Source organism: Callorhinus ursinus, unplaced genomic scaffold (assembly GCF_003265705.2).
Source record: "Callorhinus ursinus isolate GAN/ISIS: 27379988/994484 unplaced genomic scaffold, GSC_fseal_2.0 scaffold2, whole genome shotgun sequence".
Lineage (NCBI taxonomy): Eukaryota > Metazoa > Chordata > Mammalia > Carnivora > Otariidae > Callorhinus > Callorhinus ursinus.
The window spans coordinates 61,910,421-61,929,182 of record NW_027397064.1 but is presented as its reverse complement, the minus strand read 5'-3'; the positions used below and the strand labels follow the sequence as shown (position 1 = coordinate 61,929,182).

General features: G+C 41.1%; 1 pseudogene; it reads left to right on the top strand.

Moving 5' to 3' along the window:
- Positions 1-18,057: 18,057 nt before the first annotated feature.
- Positions 18,058-18,326, top strand: LOC112809791 (ubiquinol-cytochrome c reductase complex assembly factor 6 pseudogene; annotated as a pseudogene).
- The last annotated feature ends 436 nt before the right edge of the window (positions 18,327-18,762 follow it).

The window sequence follows — 18,762 nt, the reverse complement described above, 5'->3', positions numbered from 1 at the left end:
CTTTCCCTATTACCTCAGCGCAACCTTACCTACATGAAATGAAGAACAGTAGGGGAAATTTACTTGTTTACTTAGCGAATATTTAAAAATAAGTCTACCTTGTAATATATCAGATTGTGCTAGGTTCTAGGAATATAGCTGATGAACAAAGGAGACAAAGTCCCTACCAAAATGGACCTTACAGTTTGGTGAGGTTTAAGGATCATTAATTAGGCAATTTTCTATTTAATATGGTGAGTGTTATGGTGAGTGGATTATAGGGAGTTAACCAAAATTTAAAGCTTTTATACAATTACAATAGAATAATTTTGACCAACAGGCATTTCCTATTGATTCAAAATGGTCAAAGAAAATAAAAGATATGAATATATGTATAAGTGGATATTATTATCGCAGTTCAAATCACCCAACTAGTGCCTATGGTAGAGTGAAGAAGTTGGCAAATCCTCTTCCCGAAATTACAACTATAAAAATTGTTCAAATTTTCATAAATATCCATTTCAGGGTTCTGTAAATGGACTAAAGGCAAACAACACATTGAGGAATGTTTATTCATTAAAAAGCTGCTAGAACTCTATTTAAGAACATAGGGGGGTTCCCATTCATTCCTCTCCTCCCCCAGCTCAGTCAGTGAGGTAATTTTGACAGGGGGAGGCTAGCCATGAAAAGGAAGAGTTTCACTGCCAGAGGAAGTTGACTTGATTTGGAGCAGAACGTGAAACCGCGTGTTTCCTTAGGCTATCAGTAAAAGTAGCAGTATTGGTCATCAACAGCTCTGCGGAGGCAGGCAGTAGCTCTAGTAGCCTGAAACTGCAATTCTAGTTGGGGAGGATAGTGTGACCAGAGATAATCCACAACTCCAACAGGAAGTTCTTGGAACAACGGTGTTATTAATAGCTGACTTCTCATCTGAAACTGTGGAGACGGGAAGGAAGTACAATAACATTCAAAATTCTTAAAAAAAAAAAAAAGTCAGTAAATAAATCTATATCCAGCAAAACTATTCTTCAAAAATGGAGACAAAATAAAAACATGCCTAGATAAACAAAGACTGAGGTATGTGGCTAGCAGTCCGGCCTTATAAGAATACTAAAGTCCTGGGCGCCTGGGTGGCTCGGTCGTTAAGCATCTGCCTTCAGCTCGGGTCATGATCCCAGGGTCCTGGGATCAAGTCCCACATCGGGCTCCCTGCTCGGCCAGAAGCCTGCTTCTCCCTCTCCCACTCCCCTGCTTGTGTTCCTGCTTTCGCTGTCTCTCTCTCTCTCTGTCAAATAAATAAATAAAGTCTTAAAAAAAAGAATACTAAAGTCCTTCTGGATGACAGGAAATGACCAGATGTTGAGATTCTACAGAAAGAAATGAAAACCACTAACAACATGTATAAATATTTAGCCTTCTCTTAATAAGTTTAGAAGAGATAAGGTTGGAACAATTCAAAAATGGAATTTAAAAAACAATTCATTTACAGTGGCATCAGAAAGAATGAAATACTTAGCAATAAATTGAACAAAAGAAGTGCAAGTTCTATACCCTGAGAACTACAATGAATTACTGATATAAATAAAGATGATCTAAATAAATGGAAAGACACTCCATATACAAGGTTTAGAAAATTCAATATTCCAAGTCCTAGAAGGCTTTTTTTTTTTTTCCAGCTAACAACCTGATCCTAAGATTTATATGGAAATGCAAAGAACCCAGGGTAGTCAAGATAATTTTGAAGGAAAAACCCGGAGAATTTACATCACCCAATTCCAAAACCTACTACAAAGCAAACCAGGATGGTGTGGTACTAGTGTAAGGATAGAAATATATATTAATGGAATTGAGAGTTCAAAAATCCTTACATTTATGATCCATGGATGGTCAACAATGGTGCCAAGTCAATAGGGGAGAAAGTCTTTTTAACAACAACAGTAGGATATTCTTATACTACAAAAATGATTTTAGACTGGTACCTCACACTGTACAAAAAAAAATTAACTCAAAATGGATCATGGGCCTAAATATAAGAGCCAAAAGTCTGGTCTGAAAATATGGATTTAAGAATTATCAAATTGGGATGAATAAGATATTGCCGCTAGAAAATCCAGGAACACTCAAATCCTGCCTCATTAACAGTACCCTGCGGAAGATAAAAGCACAAGTAACAATAGCTGAAGAAATAACACCATTTTATGATGAACTGGGTATGAATCTGATGAAAACTCTGGTAAACTGAAGGGGGGAGCCTGGAACTGAACCCCTTCTCTCTTGTTGGCATTTTCCCATTTTAAGTGACAATCTCATTCAAATGGGCTTAAGAAGAGAGAATTTTCTAGGTTTAAATGAAAAGTTCAAGGATGGAGCTGGCTTCAGGGATACTTTGTCCTGTAGCTCAATCTCCAGGTATCTTTCCATCCATAGCTTAACATATCTCTGTGTATGAGCTCCGTTCTCAGGCAGGCTGTCCCCTTGTGATTGAAGATGGCTCCAGAAGTTCCCACACCACGTCCTCCCATCTCAAGCCCAGTGGAAAAGAACATTTCTTAACAGTCCCAGAAAAAGTATTATTAGTTTCTAATCCCCGAAACAAGCACTGTGAGCAAGACAAAACAATGATCTGATTGCCCAGACCTGGAGAGGGAAAGGGTAGCTTCCCGGATGTAAACTGGGTAACTGTTTCTAGGAGAGTGAACAGGGTCATAGGAAGTAAAAACTAAACAGTTCATTGCAACCTTATTCTAAGCTAATAAATTTCAATTTGCTTCATGCAAAATATAACTAAAAAAAAAATCCATCAGATCCAGAGAAAGAGACAGCAATAAAAAGTATATTTGATAATCAAGCTAAAGAAAGAAAAGACAGACCAATTTTTTTAAAGGACATTTATTCCCAAGTCCTGTTGCTTAAGAAAACAAGGCCCAACTAGCATGGCTGCCATAGCCCAGCAGCTATGTGGGAGAAAGAGAAAAAGACGAGGGAGAATTGGAGAGACAAAGAGTAAGGGGTGAGTCTCTAAACCATGCAGAGCGGGCCTGGGACGATGGTCCTCCCAACCACGGTGAGGAGAAAGAAGGAAGTGCGGGCAAAATCACAACAGCAGATGCTGGCTGGCCCTGGAGCAGGCCCTGGAGCAGTCAACCAGGGCAGCTGCCAGGAGAGAAGAGACAGCAAGGGGGCAGGGCCTCCTCTCGTGAATGATGGAGAGGCGGTACTGAGTATTCAAGCCAGGAGAAAGGAAGAAACAAGTGAAAAGAGGCGCAGCCATGAACTGATCTTTCAGTATGCAGTGATTCTGCCTCTTTTTGTAAGGGGGCCAGTCATCAGATGAGTATTCTGTGCCTTGGAGAGGGCTAAGGAGAGCATGAAGGCCACCCCTCCCAGATATCCACCAGCATGGAGCGTGTCCGGTGAGGGGAGGGGAGGAGAGGGAAGAGAAGTGGTGGCAGATAGAGATGGGTGGAGAGTAGATCCTGGGGGAACTCCCATCTTTAAGGAAAGGATAGGCTTTCTTGTCCTTCACTGGTTGGGTTTTTTGGTTTTGGTTTTTTGTTTTATTTATTTGAGAGGCACAGAGATAGCGAGAGAGAGCAAAAGCAGGAAGGAGGGGGAGACGCAGACTCCCCGCTGAGCAGAGATCCCGATGCAGGGCTCGATCCCAATCCCCTGGTTTCATGACCTGAACCAAAGGCAGATGCTTACCCAACTGAGCCCCCCGGGGTTCCTGTCCCTCACAGGTTTTGTTGGCTTCAGTTTTCAGGGTCTCTAAAGGTTAGTGGCAGGCTGGACACAGGCTTGTCCCTTTATTACTGATTAGTGAACAGCAAGGGTCTTGAGCTTGCTCTGGAAGCCCATGGAGGAGATCTGGTAAGGGATAAGACTGGAGATGGACTAGCCTTTACAGCTAATATAGAACACTAGTTACATTTTCTGGGTTTGAGAGGAAGTATTTTCCTTTTTCAAATCTGGTTTAGCCATTACAAACCTCTTAATAATGTAAAACTTTGAGAAAGTTACCAATTCTTGCCAGAATCCTTGACACAGTTTTTTCAAGTTAGCAGGTACTGTGAGGTGCTGGAAGAAGAGCAGCAGTGGGAACAGAAAGGTACCCCCTCTCAGATGGGGCAGAAGCGTCCGAGACTAAGGATTTAGCACTAGCAGGGAGAGAAAGCCTATCAGAGGAGAGGCATCTGGACTGCTTTTCCTGAGCGGACTAGAAAGGCCCAGGGCAGGCTGCCCCAAAATGGGCCCTTTTGACATGAAGAGTATTCTGAGCCAAAGGAATCAATATCCTCTGAGCTTAGGGTGCCTGGGTGGCTCAGGGGTTAAGCGTCTACCTTCAGGTCAAGTCATGATCCCAGACTCAGGGGATCAAGCCCTGCGTCGGGCTCCCTGCTCAGCGGGGAGTCTGTTTCTCCCTCTGCTCCTCACCCCGGTCATGCTCTCTCTCTCAAATAAATAAATAAAATCTTTAAAAAAAGATCTTATGGGCTCAAGAGAAACCTTTGCCCCCCGCTTAACTACATAGAAGAATGAAATCAGGGGTCCTTCTCAGAATAAGGGTTATTAACAGAGATAAATATTATCTGAGTGACCCATCTGTATGGCAGGACAAACATCCGATTACCAAACATCTGCTCTTATCACCCTGTGAAGTACATTCCTTTCCTCTGAAGTCCCAGACTCCTACCCCCTTCTCCTTAGTTCAGGATGACATACAGACCTCATTTTGCCTGACTGTCTTTAGAAATTCCATCTGTGTGGATTCCCATACACAAGCTATTAAATTTTATTTTCTCCTGCTAATCTGTCACATGTCAATTTGATTCTTAGTCCAGCTACAATGACCTTTGAGGGGACAGGAATTCTTGCTCCCTGACAAGACACAGTGTCTGACCTAGAGAGAACAGACTGGGAATGAAAACTGATTGCTTTTTGAATCCAGAGTCAATTACCTGTAAACAGATCATACTGGCCTTTGGGGGGCAAATCTTGTGTTGAAATCCGGGAACAAATTATTTTAAAGATAGGAAGTCATGGTGAAAAGAAACCATTGGGGGAGGAAATCATTTCTTAAAACCCCAAATCACTCATACCTTTTGCCAGGCATTGTTATAGCGTATCCATGTATATAATCTATACATAGATTATCTCACTTAGTTCCCTTTAAAATCCTACAAAAAAGGGGCTATCGATAATATTCCTACTTCACAGAAAGCCAAAGCACAGAGAAACTATGTAGCTTATCAAAGGTCACAGAGCTAGGTAGAGATGAGCCAGGATTCGAACCCAGGAAGTCCTGGTTTCGGAGTCAAAACCTAAAACCACTGTGTCAACCAAAGGTGAGGTTGGCTTAGGGGCTTATACCAAACCTCCCATCACAGTGGCTGTGGACTCTCCTCTCCCAGCAACTCTTCTCCCGGCTGAATACAGAGTTTGAGTAGCTTGGAGCAGCTCACCTGAGCATGACAGACTTCTGGAGAAGCTCTGCGGGGTGAGGTGGGGGAGAGAGAGAGATGATCCCAGCTTTTCAAGAATAGGATGCATTTCTCACAGGGCACCAGGAAATCAGGCCTACGTCTTCCTCTCAAGATCAGTTTTCCCCTCACTGAGCACACTTAGGAGAAAATGAATTCTGCCCATTGAAAAAGGGCAGACTGTAATGAAAAACAACTTTAAAGACACTTCAGCACATAAAGTCTTTGAGCTACATCACTGACAATGGTTTATAAGTTTATTTTCAATTTGCAGTTAATGCTGAGCAGACATTTTGGGAAGTGCGGCAGTAACTCAGGACGTGCGCTGCGGCATCCTCTGCTGAGTGCCATAGGTATGGGAGCCGATTGTCACAGACGCATCATCCGCAAACTGGCCAACCAGGAGAGTTGTCCAAATTATTTTCCTCGTCATTTTTGCTAAGTCTACAATTCTAAGAAAGCAAATTTCTTGGCAAGGACTTTTTTCCCCCCTGAAGAAAAAAGTCTACTTTGAGCAGAGCAAAGAAAGCACAGGTTTCAAGTCCATATTTGAATCCTAGCCCTGGCACATGCTAATCAGCAGCCTTGAGCAAGTTATGCAAACCCTCTGAACTTGACTTCCTTATAACAAGGGGCAAAGATTTCATTTATAAAATGGGGCTCGGGGTGCGGAATTAAAAGAGATAATAGCCATTGTCTCCTTATGCTATATAAAAACAGGATTTTTTGGTTCACTATTGTGTCCCCAGTATTTAGCATATCGATGGCACATAATAGGTGCTTAATAAATAGGTGTTGAGCGAATGAATGTGTGAATAACACTATCCTTTGAAACTGACATTTAGGGACATATCAGAGCTACTTTCTTCTTTATTTCTCCCAAAGGACACAGTGAGCTCTCCCTCTCAGCCTGTGTTCCTTTCTAAGGGCATTACTTCCCATGACTATTTACATGTCTATTATCCTAGGAATTTCTTCAAATTTGGGGGCAGGGGAGGGGGGGTATTTTGTCTCCTGCATCCATGTCTTCTGCTTCATTGACTTATTCCCTTGTTTTGTAATAAATCATTTTCACTGAGCCTCCTAGAAAAGACAAATTGAAGTTAAATTTTTTAGTACTTTCATTTCTAACATGTCATTATCCTAGCCTGCTATTGATAATTAATAGCATTGGTATAGAATTCGAGTCTGAAAACTTTTCCCCTTGGAATTTTAAGACAATTCTCCAGTGTCTCCTATAATCTGGTATTGCTTAATAAAGAAAATTTGGGAAATGTGGGGAAGTGTAAGAAAGACTGAAAGCAACAGTAATCCTACTACTCAGAGATAACCCTGTTCACATTGTGATATATAACTTGCTAGGACACACACACACACACACACACACACACACACACACACACACAGGCTACATTTGTGTATATAGTTTCACATCTTGGTTTTGTTTAATTTTATGTCATGCTGTCCTCATGTCATCATGTATAATGTTGCTTTTAAGGCCCTTTTCAACCCTAAGGATTAATGATTCTATGACTTGTTAAGAAAAGACTGTGACATATGGATGGATTCAGTAAAAGTAGCAGACAGTTTAGGAGTGGTTTCATTGATACAAGCATGAAATAGAACTGTGCAAAGGAGGGTAAGGTTAACTGCCTGCCAAGTGCTTTTCCTTTAGGGACACAGAAGCTTCTCAGTGAGTATAAGGGAATCAAAGACATATTACAGATGAGGCTCAATAAATCATCTGAGTATAACCTACAGTCAGGAAAAGCATGGTAGGATGGAGAAAAGGGCTGAGCAGGGCCTCCTGGGAAGAACATCCTGTGCAGCCTTTAGGATGAAAGGGGACCATATATAAGCAAAGTGCTCAAGGCCCCAAATGGGAGACAGGCGACCAGTGCCAATTTCAAAAGCTTGCAATTAAAGATGACAAGCAATGAGAGCACACGTTTGCCTAACTGAACACACAAAGTCTCCGGCACCGTAAGAGCACATCGCCTACGTGAGGTTCAAAAAGAAATGGAGAGAAGTAAAGAAGAGGTAAAGGAAATTAGAGCAAGTAGCTAGGGATGGAAACATGATATGCAGAGACAAGGGCTCCAGCTGAGGACAGAAACAAGAAGCCTCATACAGCAAAGATATCTTCATGGTGCAGACTTCTGGGTTGTGACTGCGGCACCAAAACACCCTTCTCATATTTTCCACTGCAGTAAAAATAAAGGGTTACAATGAGTTGTGGCAGTACTGAAAATCAGACATAAATATCAACAATAAGATGCTCTGAAAGGAATTTCTACTAGGCAAAGCCCAGATGAGGCCATGTGGTTAAAATTACAGTGGCAAGCAAATACTTCAGCATATGAGACACAGCAGCTCGTCTGTACAGAAGGGTGGGAGAGGGGAGTGGAGGAAATGAGAGAGACTCCTCCCCATCTCTCTTGTCCCGTGTGGGTCCTGACCTCAAAGACGTAAGTCCTAAGATGGAGAGTAAAGCATGCGCGTGTGTACACACGTGTGCACGTTCATAGGAACCTCGGGGATACCTCTTTCCCCATACACTCAGAGATACTGTATAGTGCACAGAGAACATGGTAAAAGCAAACAGGCGGTGGATGACGTTGTCACATGTGATCAGGCTTCAAGCAGGGATATAAACAGGAAGCTTCATGGAGTAAGGTACTCTGGGGATTGTATTTGTCATGTTTCCGCTTGAACTGTCAGAGAAAATTCAAGAGTAAATGTTCAGACAACTTCTAATACGAAAGGACAAATTGCTTTCTACGAATCGGAAGAGCAGGAAGCAATAGACAACCCTCCCTTAGTTCCAGAGAGCTGCATTAGATCACGTCTGTCAGAGTGGGCACTGGCTAGTCCTCACAAGTCAACATCTCCCAGGGAGTCTCCATGTGGAAGGCAAGGGAGCCATTATTCCCAGCCGGCTGTACTGACAGATTTATCTTCTACGGGATGTAAAACCTAAAAGAAGCGAAGAGGTGCCACGGATTTGAAGAGGGGAGGGGAAATCTTTCACAGAAAACAAAAGAAAAAATTAGAAAGCACTTATGGAAATACCTTGCTTTATTGTGCTTTGCAGATATTGCATTGGATCACACAGTGTTTCACATTGTTGTGGCAAACCCGTATACATCAAGTCAACTCTGTAGACGCCACTTTCCCAACAGCGTTTGCTCACATCGTGTCTCTGTGCCACATTTTGGTAATTCTCACAATTTTTCCAACTTTTTCATTATTGTTATCTTTGTTATGCTGACCTGTGATCAGTGATGTTACTACTGCATTGGTTTGGGGGCACTGCAAACCACACCCTTATAAGACAGCGAAGCTAATCGATAAATGTTTTGTGTGTTCTGACCGCCCCACCCACTGAACACTCCCCTGTCTCCCTCCCTGTCCTCAGGCTTCCCTATTCCCTGAAACACAACAATATGGAAAGAGGCCCATTACTAACCCTACAATGGCTTCTAAGTACTCAAGTGAAAGGAAGAGTTGCACGGCTCTCACTTTAAATCAAAAGCTAGAAATGATTAAGCTTAGTAAGGAAGGTGTGTTGAAAATGGTCACAGTCCCAAAGCTAAGCCTCTTATACCAAGTTGTGAATGCAAAGGAAAAGTGATTAAAGGAAATTAAAAGGGCTACTCCAGTGAACGCATGAATATTAAGAAAGCAAAACAACCTTATTGCTGATAGGGAGAAAGTTTTAGTGGTCTGGATGGAAGATCAAACCCATCACCACATTCCCATAAGCCAAAGCCTAGTCCAGAGCAAGACCATAACTCTCTTCAATTCTCTGAAGGCTGAGAGGTGAGCAAATTGCAGAAGAAAAGTTGGAAGCTAGCAGAGTTGGTTCCTGAAGTTTAAGGAAAGAAGCCAGCTCTATAACATATAAGAGCAAGGGGAAGCAGCAAGTGCTGATGTAGAAGCTGCTGTAAGTGATCCGGAAGATCTAGCTAAGATAATTAAAGAAGGTAGATACACTAACAACAGATTTTCGATGTAGACAAAACAGCCTTCTTAGAATATGCCGTCTAGGACTTTCATAGCGAGAAAGGAAAAGTGAGGGCCTTTGAAGCTTCAAAGCTTCAAAGGACAGGCTGACTCTCTCATTAGCAGCTGGTAACTTTAAGTTGAAGCCAATGCTCACTTACCAGTTGGAAAATCCTAGGGCTCTTAAGAATTATTCTAAATCCACTCTGCCCGTGCTCTATAAATGGAACAACAAAGCCTAGATAACAGCACATCTATTTACAACATGGTTTACTGAATATTTTAAGCCTACTATTGAGAACTGTTCAGAAAAGAAGATTCCTTTCAAAATATTACTGCTCCTTGACAATGTACTTAGTTACCCAAGAGCTCTGACGAAGATGAGACAATGAGATTAATGTGGTTTTCATGTCGGCTAACACGGCATCCATTCTACAGCCCAAGGATCAAGGAGTTAATTCAACTTTTGAGGCTTATTATTTAAGAAAAACATTTCATAAGGCTATAGCTTCCATGTATAGTGATTCCTCTGATGGATCTGGGCAAAGTAAATTGAAAACCTTTTGGAAAACTTCACCAGAAGATGAGTGATTCACAGGAAGCAGTCAAAAGATCAACATTAAGAGGTTGGAAGAAATTGATTCCAACCCACATGGAGGACTCTGAGGGTTTCAAGACTTCAACGAAGGAAGTAGCTGCAGATGTGGTGGAAATAGCAAGAGAACTAGAAGTATAGCCTGAGGGTGGACAGAATTGCTGCAAGGTCAGGATAACTTGAGCAGATGAGGAGTTGCTTCTTGTGGATGAGCAAAGAAGTTGGTTTCTTGAGATAGCATCTACTCCTGATGAAGTTGCTGTGAAGACTGTTGAAATGACAGCAAAGGACTTAGAATATTACATACATTTAGTTGATAAAGCAGTGTCGGGGTTTGAGAGAATTGATTCTAATTTGAAAGAAGTTCTGTGAGATGCTACCAAAGAGCACCACATGCTGCAGAGAAATCATGAAAGGAAGATATAGCCTACAGCGCAGTGTAAACATAACTTTTACATGCACTGGAAAGCCAAAAAATTTGACTCGCTTTATTGCAATATTCACTTTATTGCAGTGGTCTGTAACTAAATCTGCAGTATCTCCAAGTTGTGCCTGTACTTTGTGTTTTCCTATGTGTTTTTATGAATCAAGAGATGATAGAGAAAATAAGCTCAAATATAGAATTATTTGAAATGATTAGCCTTAAAAAAGGGTCATATAACACACACACACATACACACACACACCAAGACACTAAAAGTATAATAGTATATTAAAATCTACAATGACATTACTAAAGAGCAGAGGTGGTATTAGAAAATTAGGAATCAATGATTTGAAAGACAGAATGTGAGGGAAGAAGATAAACTGAAGTCTTTGGATAAGAAATATTTCATAGAGAGCGGCCAAGGACTACAGAAGCGACATATGAAGGACAGTGCTTCTGAAAAATAGCCAGGAGGAATTGAAGCAGAACATGAGAGCAGGGAACCTTGGTGGCTAAGAACATGGGCCCTTACATCAACAGGCGTAGACTCAAATGGATTAGTTTGAAAAAAATGTTCAACTATTTAAATCTTGGGATTATCATCTATAAAATGGGAATACTGATCATAACTACTTGATATGGTGGTTTTGGGAGTTAAAGCTTTGTGCGAGACACCAAGGAAGAATTCCAAAATAGCTAAATTTGTGGGGAAAAAAATCCTTACCTAGGCATGTCTTGATTTGTGTTTAATTTCAAGAGTGGTTTTTGTTCTCTTGTATTTTCTATTTTCTGATTAGTAATGGTAGTTTTGGGTTTGTTTCGTTTCGTTTCTTGGATGAAGGAAAAGAGGAATCCCACAATTAGGAAAATAGAAAAATATGTTCCTTTCAAAGTAAGAATCACTCCGATTTCAGTCCTTTCCTGTGTTAAAGAGGTCATGATGTGCCAATATTCATGGGGATTTCCTTTTTTTCATCTGTATCTAAATTTAATTCAGGAAATGAATAAATACTTAGATTTTTAGAGAAACTATTCAAGTTTGATTATTTTGTTCCCAGTCCCCTCCTCAGCCCACTCCATAACCACTATATCCCACTAGTGCTATAACAAATGACCACAAACTTAGCACAGTAAAACAATGCAAATTTATTACCTTACAGTTCTACAGGTCAGAAGTTCTACCCAGGTCTCAATGGGCTAAAATCAAGGTGTTGGAAAATCTGCATATCTTCTGCAAATTCTCGAGAAGCATTTGTCTCCTTGCCTCTTCCAGCTTCTAGAGGCTCCTGCATCCTCGGACTACAGCCTCCTGCCTCCTCCTTCAAAGCCAGCAACAGTAGGTAGCGTCTTTCTGACATCACATCACTCTAATTTCCTCCCCTGCCTCTCTCTTCCCCTTTTGAGAGCCCTTGTGATGATAAGGAACTCACAAGATAATCCAGAATAACCTCTCTATCTTAAATTCAGCTGATTAGTAACCTTAATTCCCCCTTGCCATGTAAAGTAACATATTCACAGGTTCCAGATAATCAGGGTGAGGACATCTTTGCGGGGGGGGGGGGGGGGATTATTCTGCCTACCACAGCCAATAAACAGGCTTTATCATTAAAAAGAAACATTTTTGAACACTGAGAATGGAGCCTCCAAGAGGGCCTTCCTTCCCTGTCAGATACACAACCTCCTCTACTAAGAAGTAAGAGACTGATTTGGGGGCCATATATGTCAACATCATCTACTCACTGTTTTGGTTTGTTTGTTTGTTTTTTTAATGAATTAGTAATACATTCTCATAGTTGAAAAAGAGAAGATTTTAAAAAGTATCTAGTGAAAAATATCCCTCCTAATGCTGGTTCCCACATCTGTCTGTTCAAAACTTCTACCCACTTACAACTCTATTGACACATTCCTGTGTATACTGTATTGTTTGTGCATATTCAAGCAATTACAGATACATCTAAATTTTTTGACCCATTTTTTTAACCTCATAGTTTCTATACTCTGTACCATATCTTCCTTATTTTGGTAAAAACATATGCCATAACATTTACCATCTTAGCCAGTTTCTAAGTATACAGGTTAGAAGTGTTAGGTACAGTCACATTATTGTGCAACCCATCTCCAGAACTTTTCATCTGGTAAAACTGAAACCCTGTACCCGTTAAACAACAACTACCCATTCCCCCTTTCTCTAGTCCCAGGCGACTACCATTCTACTTTCTGTTTCTATGAATTTGACTACTCTAAGTATCTCATATAAGTAGAATCAGTATTTGTTTCTTTGTGACTGGCTTATTTAGTTTAGCATACTGCCCTCAAGGTTCATCCATGCTGTAGTATGTGTCAGAATTTTTCTTCCTTTTAAGGCTGAATAATATTCAATTGTATGTATACACATACCACCACATTTTGTTTATCCATTTATCCCTGGAGGGATACTTGGGTTGCTTCCACCTGTTGGCTGTTGTGAATAGTGCTATTATGAACATGGATGTACAATGTACCATGATGTTTTCATGTTATCAATGTTATAACTTGGAGATCTTTGCATATTATATATGAAGGGCTTTTCATTTCTTTCTTTTTTGAAAAATAATATCATAATATTGATATTTGTTGTATTGATGGACCTCTATAGAGTTAATACATTGAAGAACATCTGTACCCTTTCCACTTAGCAGAGTTTTCAAGGTGAAAAATTTTATCCTCAAAACTCTATTCATATTCAAGTTGTCTTTCTTAGAAGTCTTCAACAATAAGAGATTCCTAGGTCTTTTGACTGTTTTCTCTGATAAAATTAGATCTATTGGAGTTGATCTGGAGATGAAGAAAAATATTGAACTCAGGATTGGAAAAATCTGGACAGTTAGCATTGAAAATGTCTAAACAAAGGATTAAGATAATTGTTATACTATGGCTACATAACTAAACACATGTTTTAAAAATAAAAATTAAGACACAGTACTAAGTTAATAATGATTTAAAAATAATCGGAATGAAAGTTTAAATATTATAACACTAGAATACATTTTCATAAAATGAGGGGAAATTAAAATTTGCTAAATTCCTTAGCCCATATAGACAAGTGTCAAAGATCTTTATGTTTTTTGTGTTTGACAATTCAAGAAATATGAATTAAAACATGTTCAACATAAAGATTACCAGTAATAGAATTTAAAATTATATGAATGCATTACGAGTTATCAGAGAATAATGACACTTTCCACTTGAAATCCTTGGGCAGAGGGAGAGAGAAAAGAAAATGCTCTCAAGAGCATTGAGAAAAATATCAAAGTATCCTCAGAAGGTGAGGTTGGAACCTAAGGAATCAAAAAAAAAAAAAAAAATAAGTGAGGTTAAAGGAAATCTAACCAAATAAATAAAAATAACTAAACTGGAAAAATAATACAAACAGGGTAAGGAAACTCAGAATTGCCAGTGCTATCAGACCATAAAATTAAAAAGTGGAATATACCATATTTGACAAGAGAGACAGAGAAGTTTATTGGATACAAGGAAACTAGAGACAGATTTGCATCTACTCCAAATGGTATAATAGGAAAAGAAGAGTCTAGGAGGCTTATTCCTGGGTAAAGTTTTGGATTATCAGTCAGATACTGGAAGATCCAGGAGACCTGTATCAGAAAGAGAATGCACAGGTATGAACTGGGAAGGACACAGAGGGGATTTGCAAAATGCATGCACATACCCCCAAAGATACGTAAGAAGAAAGTTACTTGAAGCTCCGCCATGCTTTCTGCATACAAGAAAGATAGCATAAGGATTCCACCACCTTGAGAAAAAAGGGGAACAAAAGTAACCTGCAAAGTTAAATATTTAAAATCAGTGTGTAAGATACACATTTAGGAGAGGACGTATTTTTAGGTATCTACTTTGAGTCCAAAATAAAATCACATAAAAAGAGGTTGGCTAGTAGCCCTGATGCAATTAATTTGCAAGGTAGGAGAGAAGTCATAAAATGTAAATGAAAGGCGTATTCTTTTTTTTTATGATCCTATGAAAATAACCAAAATTAATTTATTAAAAGCTGGAAATTCAATTAAAATTTATATGGAAGAGGAGCAAATTCCTTATAATAATAATATTTCAGAACTGAAGGCACCTCAAAGAACATTCTATTCTACTGCTATATTAGAAAAGGAATATGTAAGACAATCCATGAGGAATAATGAAGAGGCAAAAAGCAAATCAGCCTTTAAAGAGGCAACAGTGGCTGCCAACATCAAAAACCTTCCAGTTTCTCAAAGGAAAAAGTGAAAACAAAGGCTTGGAGAGCTGAATTAGATATTCTTATCTGCAAATGAATTTTGTGGGTATAAATAGAAGAAAATATTCTTTAAATAGAAGGCATTCTTGTTTATAGATTTTGGCAAAAAGAGAAAAGGAAAGACAGAAGGCAAACAAAAACAAATGCTTTTACATTTAGACATCTGAGAATAAAGAGAAAGAGTTACAAGCCAAAGAAATAAAAACAAATGCTTTCAGATGGCATAGAAGGAGAATCCACAGATGACGTGGGAGGTCACCAGCCACAGGTGTGCCCGGGGGGATAGCACCCGGAGGGGGGAGCGTACAACCGTGTCACGGACAGCTTATGCCCGGAGCACTGAAAGGACTGATGGGCCAAGGCAGAGGCACAGGTGAACTGAGCCTGATATTTTGATGATCTGATCTTCCAGTTGGTATTTTTTAAAAAAATTGTTTTCCTAGCAATGCTCAAAGGCCTAGAAACTAAAGGAGAGAGATATTGGAATGAGTTTCCACCATGCCCCTGGGATTTCCCCCGGAACAGGACTTCAGAATAACTCTTGCCACGCTCCTGTATGCAGCCCACTTCATTAGAACTGATGGGTGAGGTTGCCAGGACTGACAGCTCCCTCGCTCCTGGCTCCAGACTCTGCAGTTTGGGAAACAATCAGCCTCAGAAGTCATCAGAATAGGCACCTGCTTCCTTGGAATGATGACTGGGAAGTATCCCAACCTGAAATATTTCCCGCAGTCTCTGAAACCCCCATCAGAGGCTCATCATTTAGATCTGGGAGGTGGCTTTGCCTAGCTTTACACATGCTCTTCTTATGAACTAGAAAGCTCCTCTCTCCTCTCTAATATGTCTGACCAAGTCCTACTTAGCCTCTATAGATTAGCTTCCTGTCATTCCTTAAGGAAGTCATTCTGAATACTCTTCACAGCACTTCACATCTGTAATTATACATCTGTGTACAAAATGGATAAAATTTTAAAATTTTGCCTGATTATCAAAATGAGAACCATATATATTTGATCACTAATGAATCTTCAATATAAAGCAAAGTACTTTGCAATCAATACTGAATATATAAATGAATGAGTGAATGAATGAATGAAGATATAGATACCCCTCAGAGAAGTAATATTTTAAAGCAGTGGTTCTCAAAGTGTGGTCCCTGGAAGAGCAGTGTCTTCATCATCTAAGAATCTCAGACCCTGCCTCAGACCTACAAAATGGGGGTTGAGCCCAGCCGTCAGTACTTTTACAAACTCCTCAGATGATGTTGATATATGCTCAAGTTTAAGAACCACACCTTAAATAAGTCTTCATCAGTTTTTTGCTCTATGGAAGGAAATACAGACTCAAATGCCTACAGAAATCATGAAAGTTGCACAAATGAGTGACATAAAGGGAACAGGTGTAAAACAATAAGGAGTAGTGGAGACTGTAGCAAAATAGCAAGAGCACATGCCCCATCTAAAGAGGTGAGCTCCAAGTGACATCACCAATATGGCAGAGTAGGAGACCCCACCTTTGTTCCTCCAACAAAGAACAACAATTAGCTCTCCATGAACAAAAATAGCTCTGGGAGAGTTCAGGGGTCCACTTAAGAAACTTCAACAACTCAGCTGGGCAAAAAAACAAAACAAAACAGAACCTGAGAATGACCACATAAAAGGAATAAAAATTACTTCATTTTGCCTGCATCTGCCCATCCCCTAGGCTGACACAGCTCAGCACCAAGAGGAAACTCCTCTCACTAGGACAAGAAAAGTGGGGTGAGCAACCACTTCCCCAGCATTTGAAACACTACAAGGAAGGGCCCATTTCAGTCTTACCCCATCTAGAGACTGGCATAGCTGAGACATCTAGAAATGGCTGGGCACAAAGAAGAAGGGCAGGGGCTACCAACGTCAACCACTTGGTGGGAGCGACCCTAGTTCCCAGTGGCCTGCTTTGCAGAGGACCATCGCAGCCTTCACTGCTGAGATTCTCAACAGAACTCATGGATGCTGTGGACTCTCCCAGCTGTCATCACTGAAGATCCCGTCAGAGAGCCCAAGAGACTGCTCTGCAGTGGATCTCAACAGCTTCTACTGCTGAGGAGACCAACAGCGAACACAGCTGCTGCAGACCCCTTGCAGCTCTCACTGCTGACGGCCCCATAGATTTTTGTGTTTGCAGACTCCAGCTGCCTGAGGTCCTCCGTGCTCTCCACCCTGACCAGAGCCACCCCAGTCGACATCACTCTGAACAGCCTAGGCCTGGGATCCAGCGAAGCCACCCCACCCACTGCTAGCTGCAGCTTCTGCAACTGTGTGTGTGTGCATAAGTCCAGCTCGGGACCATGCACGTGCTCTGGTACCCGGAGCCAGCCCGGACTCTTGCCACTGGCCTGTACTGCTACAGGGGCCTACAGCTAAACCCTGATGCCTCCCACCTGCATGCCACCAGCCCCAACTCCAATCACTGGCCCCCACTGCCGTGCGTGCCCCTGTGGTTAGTCCCTGCAGCCACCTGAGTACACAACAACGGCCTAGGGCCCTGCTGCATCCATACTTGGCTTCAGCCCCTGCCACTGGCCGCTGCCCTTGCCACTGTGCATGTGCCTGCTGCCACTCTGCCCCCACACAAGAACCTGCAGCCAGCTCCCACCGTTGATTATGTGCACCCCCTAGCTCTGGCCACCAACGCCACCTGCCCTGGTTCCATGGCATGAAATTTGGAGATGCTGCTGAGAACCCCAACAGCTCTTGTATCCACTGGGAACCCCCTACAGCTCTTGCCAACAAGGACTGCTGATATCACACATCGCAGCTGCCTGAGCCAACAATTCACCCCTGCCCCCCAGATCCAGACCAACCACAGGCCCCCACACTTGGTGCCCCACACCAGTAGACCTGAGGCCACAGCATGCTCCAGCATGCCCCTACCCACAAATGAAGATCTTTCCTAACCAAAGTCAATTATAAAGTCTGAAAGAGGTGACTGCTGCTTCAAATGTGCAAACTCCTATGCAAGGCTACCGAGATCACAAGGAATCAGACAAATGTGACACCACCCAAGGAAAAACAAAACACTTCCAGTAACCACAAAAAAATGGAGATCTATGAAATGCTCACCAAAGAATTCAAAATAACTATTCTAGAGAAGCTCAGAGAACCACAAGAGAAAGGGATAAACAATTTAACAAAATCAGGAAAACAGTACAAGAACAAATGAGAAGTTCAACAAACAGAAAATATAAAAAGGAACCAAACAGAAATTTTGGAGCTGAAGAACACAATGAGTGAACTAAAAAAAAATGAGAACTTGCCGCTCGCCCTCTGACCCGCTGCCGAATGCCAGTGCATTCTGCGCCCCCCCGACCACGCCCGCCGGCGTGTCCTGGCCACCTACCTGAAAACGTTCACCGCCAGCCTCCTGACCGTGTGCTCCGGGGCCGAAGCAGTGCACAGGTACTACCGGCCGGACCTGACAATACCTGAAATTCCGCCAAAGCCTGAAGAACTCAAAACGGAGCTTTTGAGTTTTGACGGAAAAAAACATGAACCTCAAATTTCTCAACAGTAGAAAACTCAAAATACTTAACTCTGCCAAGAACTCCGTGAATAATATTATAAGTATTAAATATATATTTTTAAAGTTTATTGAGTCAAACTCGTTGTCTTTAAGCATCTAATGCAATGCTAACTGCAAGAGGTGCCCAGGTGTTAACTGATGCATTGAGATTTAATTATGGATTGACCAGTGTTTCTTGAAAACTGCCAGTTTCTATCATCAGCTTTTTGAATGTATTTGAATAGATACTTAGTCTTGGATATCATGTGAGAAAGAATATTTACAGTGTTTCCTGTAATTAAATTTTGGTTTAATTCTGGTTTATTTCTCTGAATAAGCTTGACTATCATGGTTTATTTCTGGTTTATTTCTCTGAATAAGCTTGACTATCATGGCAAATGGGAATTATAAATTAACAATAATAAAAGTGTCATTGACAATGAAAAAA